The sequence below is a fragment of the Pleurodeles waltl genome, chromosome 4_1 (genome assembly GCF_031143425.1).
Source record: "Pleurodeles waltl isolate 20211129_DDA chromosome 4_1, aPleWal1.hap1.20221129, whole genome shotgun sequence".
Taxonomy (NCBI): domain Eukaryota; kingdom Metazoa; phylum Chordata; class Amphibia; order Caudata; family Salamandridae; genus Pleurodeles; species Pleurodeles waltl.
Genome location: NC_090442.1, coordinates 643116279 through 643141598, shown reverse-complemented (window position 1 = coordinate 643141598; position 25320 = coordinate 643116279). Strand labels below are relative to the sequence as shown.

The 25320-nt window shown below is 43.6% G+C and overlaps 1 long non-coding RNA gene across 1 annotated transcript; it reads right to left on the bottom strand.

Moving 5' to 3' along the window:
• Positions 1-376: 376 nt before the first annotated feature.
• On the bottom strand, positions 377-5712 carry LOC138287999 (uncharacterized). Its single transcript, XR_011202310.1, has 2 exons — positions 5648-5712; positions 377-760 (listed from the first exon to the last, which is right to left on the bottom strand). It is a non-coding gene; the product is annotated as an uncharacterized lncRNA (long non-coding RNA).
• Between the last annotated feature and the right edge of the window lie 19608 nt (positions 5713-25320).

Here is a 25320-nt window from a genome sequence, read left to right as displayed (position 1 = left end):
TGCCTCCTGAGCGGGGATCAGGGGCGGGGACAAAGTAAACTGAACTATTCTCTGGTGCCTAGCAATTTTCCTGCACCCAAGGGGCAGATTGGAATAAATACTACCTATTTGACCCCAGTAGAGGCAGAAAATGTAATTTTCCCAGGGGTATGTGTAGAGCTCCCCCTGCAAGAAAAAGTCCCTGGTGTTTAGTGGGTTTATCACTGCTTGGGGAGCATGTGCCCAGTGGAATCCCAGGCAGGTATCCACTAGAGCGACATCGTCCCCTTTCCCATGCTGCCTCTCTTGTTTTGATCAGTGCTTGGAGTGAGAGTAAAACATTTTCTAGCTTACACGTCAAGAATTTTCAATTCTGTTAAGGACACAGAGGCGAAGATTATGCTTTCTTTTTCTTTTACTGTTCCAAACAGCAGCCAATCAAATAACAGTAAAACAAAAAACTTCAATACCCATGAAGCTCATGGTAATGTAACATGGTCCAATAGAATCTCAGGACCTATACACATAGAAGCTGTGACCTCGACAGTCACTTCCTCTTTCTTTGAAACAGTCAGATAACCAATGCGAAAGGAAACAAAGCTCCTTACAGATTAACAGTCCAAGGAAACTCTTCTTGAGTCCAATAACAGATCTCAGCTCCAAAGGCGACCAGAAGCAACTACAACTTCAACTGCATCCTCCGGACAGGAAGCTCGAACAGCAGTCTTCCATCAGTACCACTGATGCAAATCCAAGAATCATGGGGTCTTCTGATCCGTTCCTAAAGAAGACAAAGAATTTGCAAATAATATCTTTGCTGGATAAAACTTCCACAAAAAACAAATAGAATTATCATTACAGTCCAGGGTGGGAAATATAACATACACATCAACATATCCGTTGAATCAAATATTTTAAATAAATAAATACTTTCAAGATGCATGTTGTAATAAGGGTAGGATAATCCTTGCCTCAGTGTCCGTAATAGAATTGAAAATTCTTGACACGTAAGCTAGAATTTTTTTTATTCAATGTCAGGACCGGAGGCTCAGATTATGCTCATTTAAAGCTGATTAACCACCACAGTCGCCACATCAACTACTGGTTTGTGATAGAATTTTCTAAATGTAGATTCTGTAGACCAATCCACTGCTCTCATAATGTCCTCCAGACGAGAACCTAGAGCAAAAGTCTTGGACGCCATAGCCCCGCTAGCCGAGTGAGCACCATATTTAGAGGTGTCTATCCCAGTCTCATTCATCAACCACCTCAACAATCTAGCCAGAGTGGCAGCGGAAACCGGTTTAAAAGAAATTAACAATTGACCTTTAACATCTTGTCTGATGTCTACTGTAGCAACCTCGTAATCTTTCAAACATTGAACAACACATAAATGTTGAGTATCAGGAAATCTAGGGTATGTTACCAACCTGTAATTAGTCTTTGTTCTTCTGGTGATTTTAAAAGTAACTCCGTCCGGCGAATAAGTTCTGCCCGCTAAGTCTAAGGCTCTAACATCTGAAACACGCTTACAGGGAATAAGGCAAAGTAACATGGTTAATTTTGCCGAAATTTGTTTTCTATATAGATATCGGTTGGAAGGCCAACTATCCAAAAATTTTAAGATCATATCTACATCCCATAGAAAAGTATATCTAGATTGCGGAGGAGACGTCATACGAATCCCTTTCATGACCTTACAGACAAGAGGGTGTTCCCCTACTGATTTGCCCTCTACTTGAGAATGACCTGCAGAAATAGCTGACCTAAAAGTATTCACGGTACGATAGGCAAGGAACCAAACTGGCAAGTTCAGCTAGAAAGTTCACAATCATGTCAACATCCGACCCCATGGGATTGATATTCCGTCTATCACACCAACTGGCCCATCTACGCCAGGCTGAAGCATACCGTTTATGCGTGTTTGAAGACCAGGCTTGTTTAATGAAATCTGCAGCTTGTTGCGAAATGCCTGGGGAATTCCATCTTGCCCTGAAACCGTCCAAACCATCAGCCAAAGTTGGTTCGACAGAACCAAGGGATGTTGAAGGCCCTCCAGACTCGTCAGCAGATTCCAACGAGGCGGAATGAGAAGAGGGAGAGAGCAAGCTAACTGCAGAGCTACCGGGAACCAAGGCTGAGCCCTCCAAAGGGGGGTTAGAAGCACAATCTCTACTTTCTGTCTTCTTACTTGTGCTAACACCCTGGGAATCATCACAAATGGCGGGAAGGCATATCCCCGAAATTGTCTCCAATCCTGAAGAAAGGCATCAGTCACTAGAGCCTTCGGATCTGGACGCCAACTGAAGAATATCGGAATCTGGAAATTGAGACGTGAGGCAAAAAGGTCTATGTCGCAAGGACCCCGTTCCAGAATGATCTGGTGAAAGAGATCCTGATTCAATCTCCAATCGCTGGTGTTCCTCAAATATCTGGAGTTCCAGTCCGCAATTGTGTTCTGAGCCCCCGGGAGATATACTGCTGTGACACTCAGGCGATGAAGAAGACAGTAATGCCAAAATTATTTTGCTATCTCCGCCAACATTTTGGACTGAGTACCCCCCCCCAGCTTGTTGACATTTCTCACTACCAATATATTGTCCGTCCTCAACAGGATGCAACAATCCCCCTTGAGGGGAGAGAGACTCTTTATGGCAAAGGAACCCGCTAACAGTTCCAGACAATTGATATGAAGACTCATCTCTGTCTGAGACCAGCGACCTCCCGTCGTAATTGGACCACAACATGCTCCCCAGCCCCACTGACTGGCATCCGATTATATTACTGCATCAGGGGGAGAAACGAATATGGCTCTGCTGTTCCAGGCCTCCATATGGTTCAACCACCAAAGGCTTTCTGAATGTACCTCCTCGCTTAAGGGAATCTGTTCCGAGTAGGAAAGGCCCTTTCGTAGATGTTGAACTTTCAACCTCTGAAGAGCCCAGTAATGAAGGGGAGCTGTAAAAATGGCTTGAATTGAAGAGGACAGAAGCCCCACTATCCTGGCAATGGCCTTCAATGACACTGTCTGATTTGCCAAAGCTGATCTCAACTCCTGTTTGACATTGCGAATCTTGGGAGAGGGAAGAATGAGTTGGGCTTGCATTGAATCTATTTGAAAACCCAGAAAATCTATCAACTGAGAAGGATTCAACAATGACTTCTGCACATTGATGATAAATCCCAGATCCTGCAACAGCTGAATAGTCCACGACAAATGACTCCGGAGAGTCTGAGGGTCCTGAGCCATCAGCAAAATGTAGTCGAGATAAATTATCAAACGCACCCTTTTGGCACGAAGAGACTCACTACTTGTGTCAACAGCTTTGTGAAGCACCAAGGAGCGGACGACAGGCTGAATAGTAGAGCTTTTAATTCTAGACAATGACCTCTCCACAGAAACTGTAGGAACCATCTGTGAGGAGCGAAAATTGGAATTGAAAGGTAAGCGTCCTTCAGATCCAGACGCACCATCCAATCTCCTTCCAACAAAATGTCCCTCAACATGTGAATCCCTTCCATTTTGAAGTGTCTGTATAAAATCCAGCCGTTGAACTCTTTGAGATTTAGAACAAGGTGGTGACCTCCTCCTTTTTTGTCCACAAGAAAAATAGGGCTGATGAAACCCCTTGGATGAGGGGAAGAAAATTCGACAGAACCTTTGTCCAGATTCTTGATCTATAATGGACAGATCTGCTAGGGAAAAATACATTGGAGCAGGAGGCTAAATTTGCTTCGGGGTACTGAAAAACTCCAGCCTGAAACCATTCACCGTTTGAAGAACCCAAGAATCTTTGGGAATCAGTTTCCAATTGTGAATGAATGAACTGACCCTGCCCCCCAAAGTTACTTGGGAAGAGGGAATAACACTCACCAGAATATCCTGCATCCTGGATTGCACCTTGTTGTCCCCGTCTGGGACCTCTGTGTAATCTGGCCCGCCCGCTCGAGACCGGGTGGGATAGAAGGTGGCCTCTGAAGGTTCTCCATACCAGCCTCCTCTGCCTCTGGGATAGTAAACTGGAGGGCTTGTGAAGGCTCCTCGGCCGTGCATACGCCCTCCGTACTGACCGGCCCTGAGAAAAAGGCTGCGCTTAAAAACCTTTTTGAGGGACATCTGGGCTTTGTTGAGGGAAGAGTAGGTAGAGCAAAACTTTGAAAGTTCCTTGAAAGTTCCTTAACGAAGGGTGCTCCAAATAACATGCCATCGGCTGCGGGACCTGCTTCCGAAGTAGACAGATCATTGAGTTTCGGATCAATGAGCATCAAAAAAGTACGTCTGCGCTTGGTAGAGATCGCACAGTTAGCATTGCCCAGTTGGTAAATAACTCTCTGTGCCCATCCAATAAGGATATCAGTATCCACCGCCAGACCAGAAGCCTTAGAGTGGAAAACTAACTCAAGAATTTTAGTGAGTGGGCCAGACATGTCCAAAAGCTTATCTTGGCAATTACGCCAAGCCCTGTCTAAACCCTTTTTTGGGTCTTTAGAACATTTTTTCATAAACATCACCATAGTGGGATCCACTTCCGGTGTGTCAGCCACTTTGCCATCTAAATCAGGTCTGGGACATTCGGCTAGGAGACGAGCACAAACCTGTTTGTCAAACCTTTTGCACAAATGTGATTGTACATAAGTGCCCACTTCAGGTGGAGAAACCCAGCTATACGCCTTCAGGTGAACAATTTTGGTGGGGTCAAAATCTAAAACCTTGCGAGGAGACCAATGTCTTTTAGATTTTTTACTGGGTCCTGGATATCTGAATCATCTGAATCAGCAGAGGCGTCGTTATTAGAGGATGAAGAGGTATCAGCATCTGTTTTAGTGCTATAATTATGTTCGCCAGTTCTTTTGCAACGTCATTTCTCAAAGGCATCAGCCTGCTCATTAGGAGTTGCGGAATCACTCTGTTTCCCCTTGTCCCTGGATTTAGGGTGCTCCGAAGGGGCAGGGAGTCCCGGCATCCAACCTTGATTACACGTGTAATCAAGTAACTGACCTGAAAAGGGACCTAACGCCTTAACAAAAGCGTCATTTACAGATTGCTGTACCCTGGTGTCAAGGGTCTCGACCAGATTCATTTCCAACTGGTCAAAGTTATCTTCAGGATAATATCCTGATTCCTCACCCTGCCATTGAGCCATTCTCCTTAAATAAGAGAACATTTTCTCTGAAAATATATTAGAAATAAGTAAAAATTAAGATATTAAGATATTCAGGAGGTCAAAGGGGGAGTGCAAAAAGCCCCTGCCATGCTAAACTGAAAAAAATGTTTTTAGAAGAAGTTGAGGGAGCAGCCTGGATAGTAAAAGCACTCTAGGCTGAGCCTCTTCAATTTATACGACCCTAAGCTTTGCTAGAGGGCGTCTAGGTAGCACAATATGGGCTGAAGTGCAGGAAGAATAAATCACCGTTGTGTCACAGGAAACGAGCCAGCTCTTCCCTGAAGTGAAAGGGAAAAAAAAGCTGTCTCGCACGCATGACACGACCCGACCATAGAAATGGAAAGGGACTACACGAAGAATGTATAGTCCGCTCCCGCACCACAGTCCAAAAATCAATAAACTCGGCCGAATACGCCGTGAGTAAGGAGAAATACACGCATGCGTTGAAAGCGTTAACAGAGCAATACAAATGTAAGCAATACGAAGGAAATATAAGAATGTACTTATCTGCTGCGGAGCAGCAAAGAAAGAGAAAGAGACTGTCGAGGCCATGGCTTTTATGTGTATAGGTCCTGAGATTCTATTGGACCATGTGACATTACCATGAGTTTCATGGGTATTGAAGTTTTTTGTTTTACTGTTATTTGATTGGCTGCTGTTTGGAACAGTAAAAGAAAGAGAAAGCATAATCTGAGCCTCCGGTCCTGTCATAGAATTATGCCCCCTCTCAACACCAATCAAAAGTGAAAGCAGACTGCACCTTTAGAGCGATCTTCACCATTACAGCAAAACAAGAAAATAATGGAACTATTGATGTGGTAAGGAAACCTTTCTAGTTTTTCGCACAATCATTTTCGTTTGGAGTACAGATGATGACCCTTTGACGTTCAACATAGTTTAAAGGTAGAATGGAGAATGTCAATGGGTCATCCCTCACGCTTGAATGATTATTTCATTTTTAAACTGAACCAAGGAGGAATGAGATCTGAGCTCGGGTGGCAGTGAATTCCATTGTTTCACTGCTGCATATCAAAACACTCTTTTACCATATGAAGCATAGCGAACATCTAGCTGGAATGTATCCACGAGAACACAAATTGTGAAAGGGGGAATAGATATAAAATTTAATGGACAAATATAATTAAGCGCCACCACGAATGACACTGTGAACAACGAAAGTCATTTAAATTGAATACTTTGGTCCAGCAGACGCCAATGAAGGTGAATCAAAGTAGTATTAATACTCCATGCCATAGAGGTAGTCCTGGCAATGGTGCGGTCGCATTTCAAATCAACTGGAGCCTTCTGGTAAGCGTTTACGGTAAAGCCAGGTAGCAAGAATTAGCGCAGTCTAACCGTGATTGAATGAAAGCCGTGACAATTTGCTGATAACGCCTGCAGAAGTAAAGAGCAGGATTCTCTTCAAAAGCATCAGGTGCTGAAAACATGATTAATTTGAGGTACTAAAGGTAAGTTGGCATCTACGTTTTTTACTGTGTCAACAGGAGAAAGGGCAGTCCCATTACGTCAGTCCTCAGAGAGGCCTACTGCTTTAGTATTAATTTTCTGGTTATCAGCACCTCTGTCTTATCAGAATTTAGCTTCAGAAAGTTGACAGCCATCCTACAGTGAACGAAACGAAGGGTGTCAGCAACAGAAGAAGAAGTACCCGGATTGAAGTTTCAATAATACTTGTATGTCATTGTTCTCCATATAAAAATGTGCGCCATTTCTGGCACGGCCGCCAAGGGGGCAGTGTAAAGGTTAAAACACAGGGGAGATAAAATAGATAAAATAGATCCCTGCAGCACACCCCAGCTAACTAAATTCATTGAGGAGGAAGAGGACTGAAAAATAGCAGATTGTTGACAGCCCAACAGGAAGGATGTAAGCAGACTATTAGTATAGTCATGGAATCCAAATGATTTATGCATGATCTATAGTGTCAAATGTTGTGGAGAAGTTGAGCAAATCGAAGCCCAACCTCTCCTTGGTCTGCCACGGAACGTAGACCGTCAAGGACAGACATGACAAGTAATTCTGTTCTCTGGACAGATCTCAAGCATGTCTGCAAAGGACATAGCACATTTTTCATCTCAGTGAAGTCCTCGAGATGATAAAAAGCACTTTTTTCCATTATGTGAGCCAGAAATGGAAAAAGGGAAAACGGGATGTAGTTGCTGACCTCATCATGGTAGCTGCATGGGTGGATTTTGTTGCTTCTGGGGCGAATACTTTCCCCCAAGAGACTTTCTCCCGTTTCCGGGTTCAAGAGCATGACCTGTGGGCACAACATCTTCACACTGTCCTGGGAGTTGACAATTTTTTTTTCCATTTCCTCCGATCCCGAATATTTTCTCCAAGTTCAGGTGGGAGATGAGACAAGCGAACTGGCCGTTCCCTCCTTGTGCATACCGTCAGAGCTCTCTGGGCAGAGGGGGGATGAGTGATTTTTCTTATCAAGCTGATGTGAGTTGTTTGTTGCATTATTTGGTCTTGACTTAGACAGCGGTCATTCACTGTTACTTGAAAGAGATTTTGTGTCCTACAAGGGGACTTGGAGCACGCCCATTGCTTACCATTCGTTGGGTTCATTGTCACTCTATCTGCTGCCTTCTAATTGGCCTCCATGTGCCAGTTTCACTTCCTTTTATTTCATTTCACACATGGACCAAGCACTGATTGCTTCATTTTGATCAGTGTTCTTCCGCTGTGAATAACATATTATTTTTCTTTCCTCTTCCCCTGCCATGTTGCTTCTTCCCTCCCATCCCACTCTTGTCTGTATTGCTCTTTCCCTTCCACCCCTCACTGTCTGCTGTCATGTCGGTTCTTCCAACCCACCCTCCTGTTTTTTTTTTTTTTTGCAGCGCTACTCTTCCCAATGCAGGGGGTTAAAACGCTTTACATCACACATACATAAAATACATTGACAATAAATCCTGTACATGTGTAAATAAATGTACAAAATGTGTTACATAAGACATTGAGGGTTACAAGGTGTAGGGGTCTCATGTCCTTTATAGCTCACGGTACTATGTTAGGATTACAATTTATGAACTGTGAGTAACAAAAGGATCTCTGTGTCAAAAGCAGTAACTCACTTACCTAGCTACATCAAATACAAATCTGTCATCTGCATGATGTGCTTTGCAGGAGACACTTTATCCCTCTACTCTACTTTGATTCAAAACTACAACGAGAGAAAACACAGGTCTCTCCAGCAAATGCGTTACCCTAGAAGGTTAACTTACTATTATTATTACCTGGGAATTACTGGGTACACAAAGATCTGCGCAGCAGGTGTCTTAACCCCATGAGATATATGAAAATGTAAACTTTGCAACCAATTTTGCAGAATAGATTTAGTGCTATATTTTTCCTTGTTGCCAACTTATTGTGACAGAGTTTTTAAAAAACAAATATATAAATTGAAGCCCATATTTTGTGTCAGGGTTGCATCACTTTTTTGGCACAACCCAGGCGCAAGTTCTAATTTTTTAATTCTCATAATTTGCTCAAATATACCCATGATAGACTTGAAAAACATGTGCGAAGTGTTAAGATGTGATGTCACTTCTTGTGATGTCAGTTCCCGTGAGGTCATGGATTTTGATGCCACTTCCTGTGTTGCCGTGATGTCGTGCTGTAATGACATGCACCATGATGTTACTTGTATAGTGCCTACCTTGGTTAGTCCCCCACTTTTTTTTAGGACTTGTGCCTTTTGTGGACTTCTCCAAATGCCTTAGCATAGGATGTGGTTCAGTTTAAAAAACCCAAGCGTCAGAGACTTTGTTTTCTTGTTCTTGCTTTTCGAGATGTAATGCAGACTGACTTGTCATTTCACAGAAAGATTTGTGTTTGATTAACCAGCATATGTTACAGTATTAACAAAGTCTTACTACCTGGGAGGTTCTACTAATTTATTGGCTCTGGAAAAGCAGTTAAATCAAAGCCTTAGCAGATTAAGACTTTGTTTCTATGCAGTGCCAAACACATGAATGTGTTAAGCTTCTGGCTTAAGCAGGTTCACCTCTACCAAAGGCACAAGTTGTTCAACTCCCTGGCATGGCTACTTGTTCCTGCAGCTCGTGTGCTGTTACAACTAGTTCATCTGATATCTGATTCAGTTTTGAAGCTGATGGAAACACTGGTCTTCTTGAGAAAATTATTTTAATTCCCTTTTCTCACTTGATGCAAGCATTGAGTACATTCCAGAATTACAGGTCGATGTTCAAATGACTGCGAGGGATAAAAAAAACACCACAATAAAACATCGAAAAACATATTTCTAAGAGCTTACTTGGTATGGTAAATTTACTCATGAATAAATCAACACGTATAATTTTACTCTTACCCTTTGTAGTAAATTCACTACTTTTGGCTAGTCACCATTTCTGAGTGTAAATTTACTACAAAGTGTACACTTAAATGTCTCAACCCTGTGGAACCAGAGGGTGGAGCCAAAATTACTAATGTAAAGTCACTACTGGTAACTTTTCACACATAGCCTGAGGTTTTGGCCACCAAGGTGGACATCTCATTATGGCAAATTATAGTTGCTTAAAAATGTAAAAAATGGTAAAAATATTTTATGTTAAATATTAAAGTAAAATAAATGTATATATTTATTTCAAACGTTGAACAAAATGAAAAAGCTACAGCATTATTAACTTCATTTGTAATTAAAATATAATTAATTTAATTACATAATTATTTATTCCTCAAAATCCCACCTAAAATGAAATGTTTATATTTATTTATTACATAGTAAGAAATACTACAATCTATGTATAGAATTATTTTACATTTATGTAATTATTTAAAAAGCTATATTTAGTTTTACATAAAAAGTTATTAAAATGTTTTATAATAATACATATGTCTCTACATGTAAGTTTATATTATATACATATATATATATATATGCAAAAAAAGGCCGCAGGAACTCTTTGCTCACCTCAAATGTGCTGGAAAAACAGGCATTCTGAGGTGAGCAAATTTGGAGTGTCGCTGGTGTTGTAGGGTGCTCTATATAGAAGCTGCTCTCCACGTAAACTTGGGAACTACCCAGAGTTCCTTGTTGACTTTTTTGCTTAATTTATGGAGCACTCTTAGTCTGTAAGGGTATTGTTTTGACAGTTTTACTGTGTGCTCCTTTGTATCTGGAAAAAGCTAAACCTCTCTGAAGAGCTATAATGATGGCAAAACACATGTCAGAGGATGCCTTTATTCATTCCAGGTTGGCTTGGATGGTATTTTACCAATCCAAAGATGTAAAATTGTGCCTAGAGTGGTAAAAGGCCTTTGTCATTTTACATTCTCATATGGATTGCACTAGCTAATCCTATGCATAAATCCTTTGCTGTAGAAATGGCAAAAGGCTTTGTCCCTTTCTAGCTCGATGTGGATGGCACTGTGTTAATCCAATGCTTAGAGCTTTGCTAGAAAAACAAACATTAGAGGAGTGCAAATGTAGAGTGCTGATGGTGTTGTAGGGTGCTCTTTAAACTTTAAATTCAATTTGTATATATATTTTTCAAAGTCAAGGTGAATTCACTTATTTTAGCATTAGTTTTTAGGGGAGTTTTATTGTATGTCCTTTCTTTCTATGAGAGGGTGTTGTAGTAGCAGTGTTTTACAATGTGTGGTGCTGGACTTAAACCAGGTCTGCAATGGAGTTCATTTACTACTGTTTTATTACCCTTCTGGCTGTAATTGTTTTAGAAATAAAGTTTGTGAATAGGGATGGGCTTTCTTTTTTTTGGGTGACAGCATGTCCCTCCCTAACCCTTCCTTCCACACCCATGAGCCCCACCTCAATCCTTCACGAACCCCACCTATTTAATCCCATGTATCTCCCATTTTCTAGCCACTCCCCTCCCGTCTGTACCACATTTAATACAAAAACGTAACCATATGTGCACAGAGCTCCATGCACATAAAAGATAGCTGGAGGCGGAGACCTCCTCATGTAGGTTTATGACTAGCATTTTATAGTACATGGATATTACTATTGTGGAACTACTAAACATAAAACAAACACAAATGCAGTTTGTTGATTGTCCCCCTTATCTTTATTTGAATGTTGTTCAGCAATGTATAACAGAGACATATGTACGGTTTGTTGCAATCACTGTATTATGGAAAGAAAATGGTGAAAAAATGTTCTTGTTAAAATCTTCATTTTATTATAACTATGAATCAAAATAACAAAAAAGGCAGATTAAAAAATATAATTCATCAGCCCAGAAAAAAAGAGTTGAGAATGCAGACTTTCTTCTATTGAAATACCCAGGTCTAGAGCAGGCTTTTTGGTAGTGCAAAATCGATCATCAGCAAAGCGATGAGCTCATAGTAAATCTCAGTTGTTGTGATCTCACTGAACAGGAAGTGCACCTTCTTACGCTCCACTGACCCATACATCTTACTCACATAGGAACATTTTTAAAAATCCAAAGAGCTCCTTCTAATTTTTGATGTTGTAGCCCACACTTCAACTAAGTTGCAGTGTGAGGAGGAATCCTATGATGAAGCATGACACCTATCTGTGGTTGAATATTTTCATCCTAAAAAGAAACCTTTCTTCCACACTTAACAATACATGCCAGCTCATTTTGTTGGCTACCAAAAAGCCTTACTAGACCCGGGTATTACAGTGTGCATGTTAGTCTATGGTCCAGGAGAGAGTACCTGCTGGTCTTAAAATCTCTCCTGCCCCCTTTGTGTGATTTCATTGTTGTACTGATTGTGGGCCTTTATCTGTTTTATAGAAACCACTATTGTTTGAAAAACCACTTGTTGAGTACCACTCCCTCTCTTGATCAATCACTGAATAGAACTGATTTGACAGGACTGGATTTTGATGATACCATGGTACAATTCATTTTAACAACACGGAGTACTCTTGATGCACAAGTCATCCAGATGTTGACCCATACTGATGATTGGGCGAAGCTGATGAATCCAAAGAAATTACAAACATGCACCACACTTCATGGGGCAATACTGACAGTATTTACGGGGAAAGAAACCACAAAGCAGGTGGCTGGCATGAAAGGAAAGATATATAAAATCTTTTCAGAGGTACCTAAGAGAAGAGAAGAGGAAAGAGTCTAGCACAATGACAGATTCAAAAAAAGGTTGAAGTAAGTTGGTGGTAAGGATGAAGGAACACTACGAGGCACACAGATGTCTCCTCACCATCTAGAATAAACGAGAAACGAAAAGATATTTCAGAGAAAAATATTAAAAATTACTGAATAGAACGGAATGTCAAGGTGAGAGAACAACATTTATCCACTGAGGGCTCCAAAATGGTCCGTGCAGGCTGCAGCGGGGCTTACACAGGGCAGTATTTGGGAGCACCTGCGAGAAAGATTTGGAGAAAAAATTGGTGAGACTGTTATTCCCATATTTACTTACACTGGGGAAAAGAACGTTTCAGGTGTGAGAAAGCTAAAATACATATATATTTTTAAAACTTCGACAGTGTCCCCCTGTAATGGAATTGTAGGTAAACAATAGAGATGTTTGTAGCACTGTTGTACAAGGGCCTAGCTACCAATGATGTTGAAGGCGTTGTGGCCCACTGATCTACAAAAATATCAGCCCTTTACCACTAAGAAGGTACTGGGGTATGTTCCTTCCTTGCATCAGGGCCTAAGGAATTCCTGCCATACTACTGCGAGGTGTAAGGGCAGGAGCTCATTTATTTACCTGTCTCTCTTTCAACTTTAAAGATATCTGTTCACTCTATAGGGAGTTGCTTTATAGCTATTCTCCAGTTTACAGATAGATTAAATCTGTGCTGAGCCAGACAACGTTCTGCCATAAAAATGTAAAGACTTGCAAGAGTTTATGGTTTATCGTTGGAATGGAAAAAATGACACATTTACTCAAAGAGGACAGGCTTTGAAAAGGAATGGGCCCTTCTCCCTGACTAATTATAGACGTACAGAAATCACTTGCCTGATCACGCCGAGCATGAGAGTTCTCTGAATTGTACAACTGAACAAAGAACATCCCGAACCCGCCGGCACAGAGGCGTCCGAAGCACATAGGTTATCTGAAGCCGAGCAGTCGAATTCCTCGAAGTGGCGCTGGGTGACTTGGAAAAGGTGACAATTCAGACCCATGCCAGAGACTGCGGGGGAGGAGGTGGGACGGAATAAGGTAATCGGACACCGCGCCACGCCCATCGGGTTGAAAAGGCTTCAGCTCCTCTTATCCCTCCGACATGTTCCGTAGCCTGGGCTTTAGGCCTGCAGATGGGCAGGTGTCTGTCCCACAGAAATCCTGGGTGCTGTACAGTTGGAGAAAATAGCGTCAGAACAAACATTCTGTCTTCCCCGACAGACACCTTCAGTTTATCTTGCTTCTGCAGTGTCCTCAAAGAAGGAGATGAGGGTCACAGATTAATCACAACATCCAGGATAAAAAAAAAACTCACAGTCGGGGTTCCAATTGCATAAGGCAGTGGACTTTGCTGATCCTATGTGTTAAATAATGCTAAAAAGGGAAGAAAGAATTTTTGTTATTAAAATGCAAGCCACCTTTCTGCACTGCACTGCGTGAAAGGGAAAGGGCAGGAATGCACCTCATTTAACATTACATGGCACATTACTGTCCTTTTCTAGTGCTGACACACTTTTGGTTGCTTAGCCTAAATGCAGGCATCCTTGCCTCATGTTGCATAGGAGCCTCTGCGTTTCAGGCAGAATTGTTTTTGAGCAGGAAGAGCACCTTCCTGCACAAAAACAATATTTAGAAGCATTATGCAGCACACATAGAAAGAGGAAAAAACAAGGTGAAATAACGATATGTCTCCTCATTAGCCCTCTGGTGGAGAGGCGTACAATTCTAATGCATTTTCAGGTCTACCAGTGCTGGTAAATATGGGAATGGGTCAGAATCCATACGTGGATGCATAGAAACACCCATGCTCCACCAATGGAATACCTCCCTGCTCTAGATCTATCAAGCCACAGAGGGCCACTCAAGTTGGCTTTGCATGGCTTGACAAACCAATTTAGGTTTTGCATCACCCTTGTGCTCCACTTGCGTGGTGCAAGGGTGATGTAAAACCGTGGTAAATCTGGCCCTAAGTGTGTTGTGTAGCCATTTTAGTTATAGCTCCATGCACGTTATTTTAGCATACTAGGCTTGCCGCTGTGCACTTTAACGTAGATATATTTTATTCAGCTTTGTTTATTATTTTTACAATAAGCCACTTTTGCGGTCTTGTTTTATTTCGCTCTATATAGCTGTTTTTGCCTAGACCAGCGCTACATTCTCAATCAAGACAGTCTTTCTCACTCTGTGTTTCTTTCAAGGCTGTATTAAGATAGGTTGCCGGTAAACGTGGTACAAGTTTTGTCCCTGACATTCATAGAAAAACACACATCCTTACGTAGGGACATTTTCTCAGAACACCAGCTGTTTTATTATAAAAACACTTCCCTGTCCCTTACACGTTAGAAGTAGATTCCAGCCAGAGAACCATGACTGTATGCTTATTGCTGAACGCTTTGCTACAGCTGCCTATGCAGACTTCAGGCCTTTGCTCAGGTATGGGGGATTATGTCTTCCCAGGGAAACCTGAAGGGCAGAATTAGAGCTTAACATGCTGTGCTCTATTATAGCCCAGGTAGGAATTAGTATATTGACTCTAGTGACAATATGGTAGCATTATTTCTATGCTTTAATCTTCTTGTCACAATTTTAATCTTGTCATGCTGTATCGTCCTGGTTATTGCAGCACATGCTTTGCTATCTAAGATGCAGTCGATTCATTAAAATCTTATTGAAACATATACTGCCTCTGTTTGTCATTGTGTATGTGAGCCTAATGTAACTGAGAGAAAAAGGATGAGACCTGAGTGACCACGGTTTCCATGAGAAATCAATTATGTCATGGGCTTGGCTGCCCAATCATCCCTGCCCTTGGGTAGAGATGAGGCACTGCTAGTTAGCCGGAGCAAAACCCAGACTGGGGTGACAGGCGTCACCTGTAGTGGGTTCAGACTCAGTCTCCCACATGGCAGACGATTCTGCCGCTCAAAATCCAGTAGTCTCATTAGAATAATGAGAGTCTGCGCAACAAGTGATTTGCCCAGGATCACAGGATGTTGAGCTGACACTGGGATTCAAACCTTGTTCCCCAGATCCAGGCTGTTGGGCCACATCTCTTTGGTTAGTATTAGCGTCAGTAGCTGCTGGTAATTATTGAAAGTGGAGAAGCGTAATACCGCCTAGGAATTCACCTCATTGTTTTTGAAAATTTGCCTCACTCATAGTCACTCCCTCTCACATTTAGGCCCAGATTAACAAACATTTTGTGCTGGATTTACATAACAAAAGTGAAGCAGACCTGTACAAAAAGTATTTTTAAAATTTACTTTCTAGCAAAGTTGCCTGAAAGTAATGCAAAGCAGTGCAAAGCGCCATACAGGGGGTGTTCCATGGGTGGTACATGGGCATTCCCATGCACCACCCAGGGTTTGACGCAAAACCTAATCTAATAACAGTAGTAGACAGTTTTTTGTGCCAAAAATTAAACACCACTTGAAAACAGGCATTTAAATGGAGGACAGCTTTATTTTCCCCTCCTTTTCCCACTTTGCATGTGTACTACACTGTACAGCACACATTTGAAGTAGGAAAAGTTTTAAAGTTAGGCAAAGCATAGTGTTTTATGCTAGACTCACACAGACACCTTTGCATGGTGCAAGGGTGTCTGTGTGGTGCTTGGCAGGCTAACTGTGCATCAGTGCTGCGGCGACAGCATGATAAAATCATATCTTTGTAGATACAGCACTTTCCATTTCTCTCCCTCTTACACTGTGCAGCAACTTTGGGTGCTGCACTGCGTTGTGCTAAAGTTTTGATAATCTGGGCCTTAGTCTCTTTCCCCTCACTCACTCTAACTCACATTCTCTTACTTGCTCATCTCATACTTATTCTCCATCACATTTACTCCTACACAAACTCACTCATAATCACCGGTTCTCATTCTCACTTACTAGCACACTTACACACACTCACTAACTGTGGGCCCTGGTACGGCTGTGCCTGCTGCACCATTGACAGCTACACCCACAACTCACTTCCACTCCCTCTCACAATCTCCAAACAATCACCCATTCACTCTTTGTAAGATACTCATTCTCCTTCAGTCACTCTCCCATACTCACTTTCACTTATTTGTACCCACTCTTAAACTCAGACTCTCACCTTCACTCTGACTGAAACAAGTACTTACATAGAGAGAAGTAGGCATACAGAGACAGTGAAGCCCTGCCACAAACAGACCTCATCATCCTGTGGAGCTGAATATACTCTTCTCCAGAAAGAGCTGAGCTCCAGCCCACATTCAGGCAAGTCCCTGCCTACTTAGTGCTGAGCCCTTAAACAGATAGAGCAAAGACCGTGAACCCATAGTTAATTTCTTTCAATGAGCTGGAGCTGAGCTCCTGCATAGATAGCACTATGGCCCTGGGCAGATAGACCTGACCTCTTCCAAGTATGCAGCTGACCTCCATTGGAGACAGGACTGACCCTTATGCAGACATAGATCGAGGTGAGAGAATTCACAGGCAGACTTGAGCTCTTTCAGCATTCATTCCCATAATGTAAAACCTGAGGTTCTGTGAGGACTGAGAAGCTAGGACCAGCTAATATTCTGTTAAAGTATCACACTCCTCTCCTTCAGGTTAAACTTGCACATGGCCTGTCTGTTTCTGGTAGGGAGTGAGTAGGAGAAGGTGGGAGTGAGTGTGACAGTGAGAGAAAAAGGGATTAAGAGAAGCAGTTGAGGAGACAGAGAGACAGACAAGGGAGACAGTAGTAAAAGAAAAATTAGCATATTTGAGAGTATGGACAGAAAAGTGAGAAAACAAATGAGAGGAGATTGCGACTGAGATAGAAACTAAGTGTGAAATAAGAGACGCCAGAGAGACATTTGAACAATACAACAACATTGCTAAGTTAAACTTTACGTTATGTTATGCACAGTGTAGGAAAGTACCATCTTGCCTGGCATGTTACCCCCATATTTCACTGTACATATGTTGTTTTAGTCTATGTGTCACTCGGACCCTGCCAGGCAGGGCCCCAGTGCTCATAAGTATATGCCCTGTATGTGTTCCCTGTGTGATGCCTAACTGTCTCACTGAGGCTTTGCTAACCAGAACCTCATTGGTTATGCTCTCTCTGCTTTCCAAATTTGTCACTAACGGGCTAGTGACTAAATTTACCAATTCACATTGGCATACTGGTACACCCATATAATTCCCTAGTATATGGTACTGAGGTACCCAGGGTATTGGGGTTCCAGGAGATCCCGATGGGCTGCAGCATTTGTTTTGCCACCCATAGGGAGCTCTGACAATTCTTACACATGCCTGCCAGTGCAGCCTGCGTGAAATAACGTCCACGTTATTTCACAGCCATTTACCACTGCACTTAAGTAAGTCACATATATGTCTAACCTTCACCTGGTGAAGGTTGGGTGCAAAGTAACTTAGTGTGTGGGCACCCTGGCACTAGCCAAGGTGCCCCCACATCGTTCAGGGCAAATTCCCCAGACTTTGTGAGTGCGGGGACACCATTACACGTGTGTACTATACATAGGTCACTACCTCTGTATAGCGTCACAATGGTAACTCCGAACCTGGCCATGTAACATGTCTAAGATCATGGCATTGTCACCCCAATACCATTCTGGTATTGGGGGGACAATTCCATGATCCCCCGGGTCTCTAGCACAGTACCCGGATACTGCCAAACTGCCTTTCCGAGGTCTCCACTGCAGCTGCTGCCAACCCCTCAGACAGGTTTCTGCCCTCCTGGGGTCCAGCAGCCCTGGCCCAGGAAGGCAGAACAAAGGATTTCCTCTGAGAGAGGGTGTTACACCCTCTCCCTTTGGAAATAGGTGTGAAGGCTGGGGAGAAGTAGCCTCCCCCAGCCTCTGGAAATGCTTTGATGGGCACAGAAGGTGCCCATCTCTTCATAAGCCAGTCTACACCGGTTCAGGGATCCCCCAGCACTGCTCTGGTGCGAAACTGGACAAAGGGAAGGGGAGTGACCACTCCCCTGACATGCACCTCCCGGGGAGGTGCCCAGAGCTCCTCCAGTGTGTCCCAGACCTCTGCCATCTTGGAAACAGAGGTGTTGGGGGCACACTGGACTGCTCTGAGTGGCCAGTGCCAGCAGGTGACGTCGGAGGCTCCTTCTGATAGGCTCTTACCTCTCTTGGTAGCCAATCCTCCTTCCTTGGTAGCCAAACCTCTTTTTCTGGCTATTTAGGGTCTCTGCTTTGGGGAATTCTTTAGATAACGAATGCAAGAGCTCATCAGAGTTCCTCTGCATCTCCCTTTTCACCTTCTATCAAAAGATCGACCGCTGACTGCTCAGGACGCCTGCAAAACCGCAACAAAGTAGCAACACGACTACCAGCAACATTGTAGCGCCTCATCCTGCCGGCTTTCTCGACTGTTTCCAGGTGGTGCATGCTCTGGGGGTAGCCTGCCTTCACCCTGCACCAGAAGCTCCGAAGAAATCTCCTGTGGGTCGACGGAATCTTCCCCCTGCTAAAGCAGGCACCAAAAGACTGCAACACTGGTCCTCTGGGTCCCCTCTGATCCTGACGAGCGTGGTCCCTGGAACTCAGCAACTCTGTCCAAGTGACTCCCACAGTCCAGTGACTCTTCAGTCCAAGTTTGGTGGAGGTAAGTCCTTGACTCCCCACGCTAGACTGCATTGCTGGGTACCGCATGATTTGCAGCTGCTCCGGCTCCTGTGCACTCTTCCAGAATTTCCTTCATGCACAACCAAGCCTGGGTCCCCGACACTCCTTCCTGCAGTGCACAACCTTCTGAGTTGTCCTCCGGCATTGTGGGACTCCCTTTTGTGACTTCGCATGGACTCCGGTTCACTCTTCTTCCAAGTGCCTGTTAGGGTACTTCTGCGGGTGCTGCCTGCTTCTGTGAGGGCTCCCTGAGTTGCTGGGCACCCCCTCTGTCTCCTCCTCCAAGTGGCGACATCCTGGTCCCTCCTGGGCCACAGCAGCACTCAAAAACCTCTACCGCAACCCTTGCAGCTAGCAAGGCTTGTTTGCAGTTTTTCAGCATGGGAACACCTCTGCAAGCTTCATCGCAACGTGGGATATCCGTCTTCCAAAGGAGAAGTCCCTAGTCCTCTTCTTTCTTGCAGAACTCTAAGCTTCTTCCACCCGGTGGCAGCTCCTTGTACCCTCAGCTGGCATTTCCTGGGCTCCTGTCCACTCTCGACACTGTCGTGACTATTGGACTTAGTCCCCTTGTCTTACAGATACTCAGGTCCGGAAATCCACTGTTGTTGCATTGCTGGTGTTTGTTCTTCCTGCAGAATCCCCCTATCACGACTTCTGTGCTCTCTGGGGGTAGTAGGTGCACTTTACACCTACCTTTCAGGGTCTTGGGGTGGGCTATTTTTCTAACCCTCACTGTTTTCTTACAGTCCCAGCGACCCTCTACAAGCTCACATAGGTTTGGGGTCCATTCGTGGTTCGCATTCCACTTTTGGAGTATATGGTTTGTGTTGCCCCTATACCTATGTGCTCCTATTTCAATCTGTTGTAATTCTACACTGTTTGCATTACTTTTCTTGCTATTACTTACTAATTTTGGTTTGTGTACATATATCTTGTGTATATATCTTATCCTCATACTGAGGGTACTCACTGAGATACTTTTGGCATATTGTCATAAAAATAAAGTACCTTTATTTTTAGTAACTCTGTGTATTGTGTTTTCTTATGATATTGTACATATGACATATATAGTATAGGAGCTTTACATGTCTTCTAGTTCAGCTTAAGCTGCTTTGCCATAGCTACCTTCTATCAGCCTAAGCTGCTAGAAACACCTCTTCTACACTAATTATGGGATAACTGGACCTGGCACAAGGTGTAAGTACCTCTGGTACCCACTACAAGCCAGGCCAGCCTCCTACACACAGGACTTGCTTTTTTGTAACCATTTTGCAAACATCTGATGCTAGCATTTCTGGTGTACACTCTCTGAGCTCCAGCATTGCTCAGTGTCCCATGAGAATACATTAGTGAAGGTAAAAGATCCGGCTTTACTGTGCTAAAGCATGAAAGAACAGGCATGCGCATATGCCTTAACCGAGCATCAGCACATTAAACCTGGACCAATTGGCCTTCCAAATGTGTCCGTTCCCCAGGGTGGAACATTTTAGCTCCATCACCACTGTTTAATACTAGAGCCCCTCCCCTGAAGCTTGGGACTAGTTGCACACCTGTCTGACACCCCCTGAGCACAATGCCCACATTAGGATGTACTTTGATGTGCAAAATTTATTACTGAGTATGGTTCCCTACCTGAAATTACTCCAGCGGTCTTACAATATGCCAAATCTGAATGAACTCTGACACAGGACAGCTCCACAACAGTAATTTTATGCTCCTTAGCCTATCAAATTTGGAGCACTGGGGTTGGTTCTGAGGTGAATAAGAATGTGAGGAGGTGGACTTAGGGCCCTAGGAGAGAAGGGGCGATGACCAGGAGCTGAAGTCTTGATGCCAGTGCAGTAGCCTAACATCAGCCCCTGCAGTGCCACCAAGCTCCCGGGGGCCCCATGAGCACAGCTGGCATTGTTCATGAGAAGCGGGCCCCTGGCCTGAGCAAGGCTGGACTGGCCATACCGGGCATCAGGGTTTCCCCGGGAGGCTGGAAGAAGGGGGCTTTGTTACTAGGGGGCCTGTTTTGTAGCAGTGCAGCAGTTCGCTGCAGACCTTCTTATATTGCCAACAGTTTTCAGGTCTTCAGTAAAAGTGCCAACATAACAGTGGTGATTAATATAGCTGCTGGAGAGAGATCGGAGTTTTATCTAGTGGCAGTTTTGACCCATCTAAGGTAGCACAGAGGGTTCATATGTCTGCTGCAAAGAACGGGTACTGTGCAGGTCACAGACAAGTATTTTATGTGGAATGCTCAGTGAGATACTGCTTTTGTCACATAGATCCTTTTGTTACTGTGCAGTTCATAAGTTACAATCATAATCTAGTACAGTGAGCTACGAACATCCATCAAAGAGCTGCAGGCAAACTGCATGGTACAGATTAGAAAGTTATGTTTTTTCCCAGTCTTTTATTATCGTAATTTTGGTAAAAATGTTTTGTTTGAGTATAAATAAATTATTACTAAGTCAACCCTAACCACTATGTTACATTCTGAATCTTAAGTTTGTGCTTCTACAGACCAAGCAATCTAAAAAAAATCCTACCTGTATGGATGACATGGATCCTACACCTGGTAGTCCCCTTTGTCGTATGTAACATTTTCTACACACTGATTGCTTGTGCGTGATATAAAGTACTCCAACACCCCACGCTGGTAAGGGAGGTGCTATAAAACAAATGAAATACATGCCAGAGATGGGCTATAGAAAAATGAGAGGCACTGTTAGAGGGTGATGGTGAGGGAATCGTTAAAGAGCCCCAATAAAGATTGCCATATCCGGGTGCACTGTAAGGTCATCATTTGCTGTGCTTTAAAAACTAATAAAATTGAATATACAATGAAAAAGATGTTTCAGAATGCCACGCTTTCGCCTTTTTTCCCCACATTTTCTTGGGCTGAGAACCCTCCAAGCCTCATGTACTGGTCAGGCTCACTCACTATGCAACCTATGGGGCTGGTCTGACAAACATTGCTTAAAACAGTAAAAGAAGGGTGGAAGAGCCAGGGAATTAGATATTGTGACTTACTTAAGAATCAACTCAAGTCTCTCTTTTACACATCATTCGGCCTAGACAGAAATCTGTGCCCAAGTATACTAAAGCTAAACATGCATCCATGAGATTCTGTGTTTAGGCTGAAAAAAGCAACATACCAGCATTTAAACTCAGGGATGTGTCTACCTGGTTGGTCTCACTTCAAACGAAGATGAGGAATCATCAGAAATGAGTCTCTTGGCCAGTGTGTTTGATCCAGAAGACTTTTCCAAAGGAAGAGAAAAGAGCCCATTGTCCACTGGAGTGAGCAAAATCTAGAGAAATAGGATGTTACATATAGCTTAAGCCTCCCCAAATCCGATAATGAAACGTGACGTAAAAAAGGAAACAACAGAAGCCCAATGGCAATAAATGTGATTTTTCTTAACAAATTGTACAAAAGACAAAGTAGCTCCCTTCCCTGACCTCTACTCTTGAATCAGTTTTTGGATGTATCAAATGGTACAAGTGTGAGCTGCTTCAGTTTTAATTTCCAGGGGGCAAGCAGGAATTACTGAGCCCAACTATGAGGGTTAAGGCATTGTACTACTGATGTCCGGGGTGGCGTTGTCCTCAACGCTCCTCCAATGCTGGTAAATTCCCCTAGATCCTCCCCACAGGTGAGTGGGGGGAGTTTGACACTCCTGTTACTGGTCCAGATCACGATCCTTGCCATTTTTCCAGTTACCCCACCTGGCATTCAGGGTCACCATCTTCAGTCTGCACATGGGTTAAAGCCCACTCAGTACAGCAGTAATCTTCACACTGGCCCCACCTGGCATACATGTTTAGCAACTCCCAGGCAATGACCTGATTGGTGCAGTAACATTCACAGCTTACTTTACGACGGCCCTCCTCTGGCAAATGTGGATTGCTTACTTTAATCTGCACATGGGCAATGTCCTGATTGGTGGAGCAATTGTCTCCTCACACTTTGCTACAGGGATCCTCTTGTCAGGGTACCCCACTGGACCTTGCTTCCTCCAACTCTCTCCTCTTTCTCAGAGGGTACACTGGTCTTGGCAAGCAGGCAGGCAATAATGCTCCAGGCCCCAGTGTCAGGTGATCTTGGATTTCCTGGGTAATTTCCTCTCATCCAGCTGCAAGACGTACAGGCCTTGACCCTCAGTTCTGGTCACAGGCAGAAGTCTTGAAGAGCTTCTCTTCCTCGCAAAGTCCAAATGGCTGCTTGCCAGTTGACAGTTTTTGTGGCCTTGATCTCCCCTTCCTATCTTCCATTTCCAGACACCAAATGTGATTTACAGTCTTTGAGGTTTATGTTGGGAGTCTGCTTCCTATTGAAATACCCTCTCCTCTGCTCTGCCGTTTTGCCAGAAGGAGCACAGCAGGAGTGACTCCAAATCTGATAGCTCCACAACACAGGCTATGGGAGTGACTAGAGGTTCACACCTGGATGACTGTTGTACTGATTTGTGTATCACAAGGTTATCCCAGATCCTCAGCCCTATTCTGTATAGTTCTCTTATCAGCCCCATCTCCTTTCTGAGATGTGCCCAGGCCCCTTCCAAGTGACATCTCTCTCTGGATCAAAGAACAGCCTTTGAGGTACACTGAAGAACCTGTCTCTCCCTCTCTCCAGTGTGTCCCACCCAGCTGACAGGAATGCAGCAATCCACAAATATGTCTGGGGGCTCCTCTACCTCCTCATGTTCCTCCAGTTAGCCTTGGGTCTCCCAAAATGGAACCCAGAATCTTCCATATTTGTACCATTCACAGACACACATACACCCGGCACATACAAATACCACAAACACATTGCACAGCACATCTCCCATGTATAGTATACATCCATAGGCACAATACTTTCAGTACATTATAACACACACATACTGCACAGCACTTCATCATCTTGTATTGCACCATTCACAGACACTCATACACCCAGCACTTGTGTATAACACACACGCACTGTGCATTACTACACACTAATTCAATGTGGGTCAAGGTAAAATTAAGCACACAGCATCATATGTTTAAATGAGTGAGCCTGTAGGTGTTACTCCAGTGACACAGGTAAAAAGGCATGTTCACTCCTACTGATCACTACACAGTACGCTGCCACCACCACGCTTGTGCTGTTTAACCTCTGGCAAAGTCTGTAGCCTTTCACCACTATGAAGGCAGTATTTTGGGTGCCCTTTTGGTCCAATAAGACTGCAATCCGTGAGACAGGCTTACATCATGATGCACACCGAGCACTGAGGGCAGAGGTGAATTTTCATCACCTGTGCAAGGGGCTTTTCCATCCCAACACACACCATCAAATGATTTTTTAATATGTTTACAAACAATGTGCCCAATTAATATTCAGAAAAAATGCTGAAAATTGCCCCACCACAGCCTATGCTCTGAGGAGAAAGCACATTGTTTACAGAGCCGCATAGTGATTTTTCGATTTCTTTTGTGATAAGAAAGCTTGTGGGTACACAGAAGTAACAGCTTGTTGAGATCATTCATGTAATGGAAGTAGATGACTTGATTGTGAAAGGAATCTAAGTGCGTGTGTCTCCTGGCAGTTCCCACAGAAAGAGTGGAACATAGGGGTGTTTGCGCCAATAATCAGTGAATGACATACCTTCCCAAACTCCTTTACAGCTTCAAAGGTTGCTAGACATTACTTCAACGTAGTTAACGTGCAGGCATTTCTTCACAGAAGCTTTTTGTACAGTAGAAGCAGGGCCTAGCTGGAAAACGAAAACGCTGCTTGCATGAATCACCTTCGCCCGGTTTAAGCAATCATCCTGGTTTAGGCTGACGTATTGTGCAATGCTGCTGGCATTCTGGCCTTTGTACGAAACTAGCAGTATAAAGTAGCAGACACTATCACATTGATATGAAACCACTGAACCGGGAAAAGAGAGAGGGACAAAACCCGGTCCATCCACTTTCAATATTTTCCTCTTGAAACAGTGTGTGTGAGGGGTCCCTGAAAGGGGTGGGCCCTATATAATTAAGGGTGTGGCTTAAACATATACACTATATATATTTAGCTGGAGTTCTACCCCACCCACACAGTTGCATTGGATTACATCTTCAACTGGCATACGTGAAGAGTTGCTCTGTCACTTTGCAGAGAGGCCAAGGATTGGATAACCACGTGCCCCTGACAGGCACTGAGACAAAATCGCACTGCCTTCAGCCACAACTCAGTTATGCCCCGTTATATACACCTGGATGTGACTCAATTCAAATTATGCACAAGATGATAGTAAAATGCTTCCTGGAGAAAAAAATGTAACACAACATCCTGGAAAAATTAAAAACTCATAGGGAATGCAAGATTAAGTAAAGCATTTTGAAAATAAGCAGGAAGGACATGGGTTCTCAGGCCCCAATTCACAAAGAGCCTCCCCACATGGTGGAGGATCCTCA